At 35.8% G+C, this 7,371-nt stretch overlaps 1 long non-coding RNA gene and 1 pseudogene across 2 annotated transcripts; one reads left to right on the top strand and one right to left on the bottom strand.

Moving 5' to 3' along the window:
* On the top strand, nt 1-7,037 carry LOC143579521 (RNA polymerase II C-terminal domain phosphatase-like 1; annotated as a pseudogene). Its single transcript, XR_013143478.1, has 15 exons — nt 1-267; nt 1,749-2,225; nt 2,747-2,957; nt 3,037-3,194; nt 3,276-3,346; nt 3,436-3,622; nt 4,094-4,793; nt 5,203-5,318; nt 5,452-5,505; nt 5,586-5,682; nt 6,021-6,115; nt 6,217-6,303; nt 6,394-6,459; nt 6,584-6,657; nt 6,755-7,037. The product of XR_013143478.1 is annotated as an RNA polymerase II C-terminal domain phosphatase-like 1 (transcript).
* LOC143579520 (uncharacterized) lies at nt 1,300-1,572 on the bottom strand. Its single transcript, XR_013143477.1, has 2 exons — nt 1,438-1,572; nt 1,300-1,367 (listed from the first exon to the last, which is right to left on the bottom strand). It is a non-coding gene; the product is annotated as an uncharacterized LOC143579520 (long non-coding RNA).
* Nucleotides 7,038-7,371: the final 334 nt, after the last annotated feature.

The following is a 7,371-nucleotide window of genomic DNA, read 5'->3' on the forward strand; positions in this document are numbered from 1 at the left end:
ATGAACAAATCGGTGGTGGTGGTGTATGATGGAGAGAAGTTGGTGGGTGAAGTGGAGGTTAATATAATTAGCCCTAATTTGAAACTCAAGGATAATAAAGTGAGGATACGTTATTATTCCACACCCAGTGAAAGATGCTCGCCACTGGCAGTTGTTTGCACAATTACTTGTTCTAAAGTTTGCTTGAAAATGAAGGAGTCCAACCACTACTACAACAACAACTCGCACTTGAATCTTTTGCACCAGACATTACTCGGGGAAAACAAGGTACAACAAAGAAACAAGACAAATTGAAATTGGAACCCTAATAATTTTTTAATTAATTTTGAGGAGGACTTTGATGGTGGACAAAGATGAGACCTTTAGAAGGATCCCTTAACCTTAATTTTGAGGAGGTTTTTGAAATTAAGTATATAAATGAAAGACACTTACATCTGGGAGTTTGCTTAATTAGATCCAATAAATACAAACAAAAAAACTGATTTTTTTTAAGTATAATTTGTGGTTCTTGGAATTTAATTTTGGAATGTACAAGTGAAGACCAGTATGTGTAGATCTGGGAATTTTCTTGATTGGATCTAAAAGATACAAACATAAAACCATTTTTTTAAAGGTTTTGAGCGACCGATTCGGGTTATAATTTGTGGTTCTTGAAATTTTGATTTTGAAATATAAGACTAGTTGCATGTGTAGATCTGGGAATTTGCTTAACTAGATCTAATAAATTCAAACAAAAAAACCATTTTTTTTTAAGTTTTAAAGATTGATTCGGTGGGCTATAATTTGTGGTTCTTGAAATTTTGATTTTGAAATATAAGACTAGTTACATGTGTAGATCTGGGAATTTGCTTAATTAGATCTAATAAATTCAAACAAAAAAACCATTTTTTTAAAGATTGATTCGGGTGGGTTATAATTTGTGGTTCTTGAAATTTTGATTTTGAAATATATGAATGAGGACCAGGATCTGGGAATTGTCTTGATTAGATCTAAAAGATATTTTTTGGTGTTTGAGCGACTGACTCGAATTATAATTGTGGTTCTTGAAACTCAGTTTTGGAATATTCAAAATGAAAACGAGTTACATGTGCAGATCTGGGAATTTTACTTAAATTAGATCTAAAAAGTACAGGAAAAAAAAACCATTTTTTAATGTTTTGGGGACCGATTCGACTTATAATTTGTGGTTCTTGAAATTTGGTTTTGAAATATACAAATGAAAACCAGTTACATGTGCAGATCTGGGAGTTTTACTTAATTGGATCTAAGAAATACAAACAAAAAACCATTTTTTTTAGAAGTTTTGAGCAAACGATTCGACTTGTAATTTGCAGATTTGCCTGAAATTTGGACCCAAAGATGTAAATCTGACTGAAAACTTATAATCTGGATGATTCTTCATGGAGTAATCTTGACACAAAGAATAAAACAGTAAACCATATAGAAAACTTTTAATTGTATTACTGGAAACATTAATTGGTCTGTTTCGATTAACCGTTGAGATGTTAAAGCGAGCGGAACAAATATTCCAAAACAAGATAAATTATAGATATTCATATCTTAATAATGTCCGACAATATACATACATATTCGCGTGTAATATTGATTTCCGGATATAAACAGTCATTTTTTACTTGATGCGTGTGATCTTATTGGTTATTACGACATAAACGTGCATCTTTTATGCGCTGTCTTGTTAATATTCAATGCAATTTCCATATTAACGTATTGTTGACTTTATGATGCAGACTGCTGTTGTTTCACTTGGTGGAGGAGATGAGATGCACTTGGTAGCGATGCATTCTAGAAGAAATGGCACATCTCCATGTTTTTGGGGATTTATTGTTCCACCCGGGCTTTACGAATCGTGTCTAGGCATGTTAAACCTAAGGTGTCTTGGCATTGTGTTTGACCTAGATGAGACTCTTGTAGTAGCCAATACTTTGAGGTCATTTGAAGATAGACTTGAAGCCATACAGAGGAGATTAAACACTGAAAAGGACCCGGCACGTATTGCTGGTATGCTTTCCGAGATTAAACGCTATCAAGACGATAGAAACATGTTAAAACAATACGCGGAAAGTGATCAAGTTGTTGAAACCGGAAAGATAATCAAAGCAGAGTCCGAGGTTGTCCCCACTTTATCAGACAACCATCAACGTCTTCTTCGTCCAATTATAAGATTGCAGGAGAAGAATATCATCCTTACCCGTATCAACCCACTGGTATACATTTTGATACACCAAGTTTCCCAGGTGTTTCACTAAAGTCCGCCAAAGACTATTTGTTCTTCTAAAGTCACTCAATAGTCAACTCTGATCAGCTGTTCCAATTTTATGCAAATTTATTTTATAAATGTTTATTTTTAAAAAGAAAGTTAAGTAAGGCAGATGAAACATATATGAATCTTGTTTACTAATAAGTGATAATTTTTTTTTTCATCAAACTTGAAGAAAAAAAGTTCACTGAAAAATAACCAAGTTTCGTAAGTGTGAAATTTAAGTCGTAACCAAGACTCATATGCGTTTGATTTGTCTCACTAAATTTTAAAAATTTCTAACATTTACAAAAATATGTATGTGACTGGAAACAGCTAATGAAAGTTGGTGACTTTAGATGAACAAAAAAACTGCATGACTTTAGAGTGACAATAAGGGAACTTGGTTACTGTTCTATAAAGCAACCAGCTTGATCTTATTCTTGTATGCTTATCTATTAATTTAATATATTTCTTGTGTTTATCAAGATTTGTGACACAAGCGTTCTCGTGCGTATGAGACCCGCGTGGGAAGATCTTAGAAGCTACTTAATTGCAAAAGAACGGAAGCGTTTTGAGGTTTTTGTTTGTACAATGGCGGAACGAGAATATGCTTTGGAAATGTGGAGGCTTCTTGATCCAGATTCAAGTTTAATAACTGTAAAAGAGTTATCAAACCGTATCGTGTGTGTGAACTCTGGTTAGTTTGTGTTTCATATTTTACACTTATGTTATGCAATTGTTATATACTTACACACGCATTTTATGGATATTAATAGCGTCGAAGAAATCACTCTTTAATGTTTTTCGAGATGGTAACTGTCATCCCAAAATGGCATTAGTTATTGATGACCGTATGAAAGTGTGGGATGAGAGAGATCAACCGCGTGTTCATGCTGTTCCTGCTTTTGCACCATATTATGCTCCCCAAGCTGAAGTACTTACTAACTAACCATATTAATATTATTTCTTAACTTAAAATGATATTATATTAATATGAGTATGGTTTTGCTTCTAGGAAAACTGTGCTGTTCCCGTCCTTTGTGTTGCTAGAAATGTTGCTTGTAGTGTCCGAGGTGGATTTTTCAGGTAAGAACATATACATTCGTTGCAAAGCTTTACATCCGTTTTTGTTAGTATCTGTTTCAGTTAAGAACATATGATCTATCTTTGAACAGAGATTTTGATGAGGGCCTTTTGCAACGAATCAATGAAGTCGCGTACGAAGATGAAATTAAAGATATTTTGCCTCCAGATGTGAGCAACTATTTGGTTTCTGAGGGTGATGCTTGTGGTTCAGATGGGAGTAAGGAACCAGTCACTTTTGATGGAGTGGCGAATGCTGAAGTAGAAAGAAAGTTAAAGGTAACGGCTTTTATTTTCACAAGTAAATAATTAATTGTTTGACACTTCAGTTTGTGACCAGGGCTGCTAAGCGGGTCGTGTTTCACAGTTGAACCCCGCACGACACATGCATAAGCGGGCCGTGTTTCACATTTAAATGATTTTTACATATAATACTTTAAAATTATAAACTTACATCTTATTTTCTGAAGCAGTTATGTTTAAACTATGCCATATATTTTGGCATAAAAATACCCTTATAGTTGAAGTTATTATGTCATTCACATTCTAAAAACTAAGAAAATAAACAAATGGGTTAAACGGGTCAACCTGTGAACCATCAGGTTGACACAGGCACGACCTGTTTAGCTAAACGTGCCTGACTTGACCCGAACTCGTTTAGACTAAACCCAAACCCGCGAGTTTTGTGTTAGGCTCGTTTATGTTTTCTTTTCGTGTCATAAATTCACACCCTTATTCGTGACCGTCCAGGAGGCTATATCTTCATCAACCGTTACTCCCGCGACGACTCATCTTGACCATGTACTTAAAGCACCGATCCTGTACAATTCTGCACCCGCACCCGCGCCCGCACCTGCACCCATGCCTCTTGTACCGACAAATGGGATAACCATCAACTACCCCAAGAATCAGTTGCTATCTGTACTCGAAACGTTAACTCAAACAGCTCGTCAAGAACCAACTTTGCACAGTTCACCTGCACGGGAAGAAGGTGAGCTGACAGACTCTGAACTTGACTCCAACACAAGACGCAGACTCCTCATTCTAAAACACGGTATGGACATCGGACATCCAGTCACCAGTGAACCACCACCACCACAGTTTCCTGTAAGACCGCCGCCAATGCAAGTTCCGGCTCCTCGGGTAGCGCCACGTGGCGGGTGGTTCCCGTTGGGTGAAGACACGGGCCCACAACGGTTTAACAGAATAGCATCGTCTCATAATGAGTTTTCTGTACCTGCTGAACCTGTGCATGTTGACAGAAAACAAACTTTTCGTTTACCGCCATTTGTTCCTAAGGAGGTAAGTTTTGTTTCTACTGATCTTATGGATGAAACTAGTTTCGTATGATATATGTGAATAATATACATATATGCATATTTTCAGTTCCATCAAAGAGATGATAGGTTGAGGTTAAGCCATTCTCCACCTGCTCACCCCTCGTTCCAAGGTAAGCTCGATTAAGATCCGTTTGTTGTATATCTGTTTTTAAGTTTTAGCAATGATATATATGCGTGCATTATATGAATTACACACACACATACATATGAAACTCCAAAAAGTTTAATAACCAATTATTTTAAAAAATAGTTTCATTTTTGTCACTATCTGAACAGGAAACATATATACTGTAATTTGATTTCCAATTCTAGCGTTGGTTAATTTAACAGTTTAAAAATCTTAATCTTTAAGGTCTTAATAAACGAGTGTTAAAATGGTTAACAAAGGAGCGGTGACAATGAAACTCATAAATATTGTTAAGTTGGGAAAGATTTCGGGTTGGCTCTATGAACGCATCAAGAATTGGAAATAAGTTATTACTTTTCCTTTTTGTCTAATAATGGGATTGTATTTTGAAGGGGATGAAGCATCATTCGACTATAGGGATATGGTCAATGAAATGGGCGGAAATGATATGTTTGCTGAATCCCCTGCTGAATATCTACATTTTATTGCCTCCAAATGCGAAACCAAGGTATTATAATAATAGCTATATCTACCAAATGCGTCATTAAAATCTAAAGGGGGCAATTTTGGTCCGTTTATGTTAAACTGGTCAATGTTTGACCTGTTTCTTGTTCAGTCAACTTACTATTTATATAATGTAGGTCGAGTTCAGGTCGTCTTTGGTCCCTACCAACAAACTGCAGTTCTCTTTTGAGGTTATTTGAATTTTTATAAAATTTATTTATTACTTATGAGACAATTTCTGAGTCACTAATTTTGGGCCAAACTATAACAGGTGTGGTTTGCTGGAGAGAAAATCGGTGATGCAACTGGGAGAACACGAAGGGAAGCTCATCATCATGCTGCTGAGTCATCTCTTAAGAATTTGGCAGGTAAAATGTTATTTACTGCTGTTTTATATGTAGTTTGCTTTTTAATAGGCCTGTAAACGAACTGAACATTCATTCGTTTAATTGTTCATATTGTATCGTTTGTTGGTTAATGGTAAACAAACATGATCTGCTTGAGAATCATTCGTAACATGAACAAGAAAACCCTTTCGTTCACTTGTTCATGTCCAAGTGCCTGTTTCGATAAAGTTTAACAAACGAACACAAACATGCTTCGTTCGTGCTCATTCAATTTGTTTACTTTTATATTATTTCTTGTTCAGAAATATATTTGATATTTTTATATTTATTTTCTTTCAACCATATTCTAACCATTGTAGATAAGTATTTGTCATGCCTAAAATCAGGAGAAGTGGGAAAGTTTATAAGTGAAGGGATTCCCAAAAAAGGCTCAATTGCTGCACTTAGTGAACTAGTAAGATCTCAATACAGCTTTAATAATATCAGTCGCCGTGTTTTATAATCCAAACTTGTTAGGGGTTTGAGTTACTGATTCATGATATTTTACCATTTCAGTGCATGATGGAGGGTTTAGGTTTCACTTTTCAACCGCAGCCTCAAGTCCCAACTCGTATGGGTGTGAACAATGAACTATATGCACAGGTACTACTGTTGTGACATATTGTGATTTATGAAACTTTTTTTTTCTATCTTATTTGCAATCTTTATTACGTGTTTTGGTTATGTTTTCAGGTTGAAATAGATGGGGAGGTGTGGGGTAAGGGAGTCGGGTTCACGTGGGATGAAGCTAAGATTCAGGTACATATACGTTTTCTATATTATGATTAATATGGACGTGTTCAACACACAACCAATTTTAAGCGTGGTTATAAAAAGTGTGCGACGCTCTGACAAATTTTCATGTTTTTACTTTACACATCAGGCTGCAGAAACCGCTTTTCAAAATTTGAAAGCAAAGATCGGGCAATACCCTCAAAAACGTCAACTTTCTTCCAGGTCCGCTTTTATAGAAATATAAACGTAAATTATTTTAAATAGTTAGTTGGCATATTGAAGACATGTTTTAACACATTAATTTGTTTATTTTGATCAGATCATTTCAAGGAATGCCAACCAAACGCTTTCGACCAGAGGACCCGAGAGCTATGCAAAGAATGGCAGCATCTGCAAGATACCCTTAAAACGCCTCTCTCGTTCCTTGACAATATTGTTTCATTGAATGGTTCTTTAACTACAAACTGCTTTACCATATGGTCGATTTTGTAAACACCCGCCTGTGAATGTAATCCTTCGAGGCAATGATCGTTTGGTTGTTTTTGAACTTGGATCCCTGATACAAAGATGCAGAAAAGCAGATTGCATCTGATTTTGACTTTGACTTGCACCATGGTATCATTTTGGTCTGTGTTGGCCGCCAGGATGGTCGGAAAACCGCCAAAGCATGAAACTAGGATTGACAATCAATGCAGTTTCTTGATTTGGTGGTGATTGATGATTGGTGGTGTTTGAGATTTTGGAAGCAACCGTCATGCTGACAAAGATGATGGTTATTCATGTATCTTTGTACCTATGTAGTTGCTAGTATCCAAAATTAGATGTTTTCAGTTGTTTTTAGGAATTATGGTAATGGCAAATGTCATATTTCCATTGAATAACCCGAGCAATTTTGGGTTAGGTATCCATGATTCCTATTATTTTTACCGAATGTAC

The sequence above is a fragment of the Bidens hawaiensis genome, unplaced genomic scaffold, assembly GCF_021521415.1.
Source record: "Bidens hawaiensis isolate Kalapana, Puna unplaced genomic scaffold, B.hawaiensis_p1.1 tig00029866_1, whole genome shotgun sequence".
NCBI lineage: Eukaryota > Viridiplantae > Streptophyta > Magnoliopsida > Asterales > Asteraceae > Bidens > Bidens hawaiensis.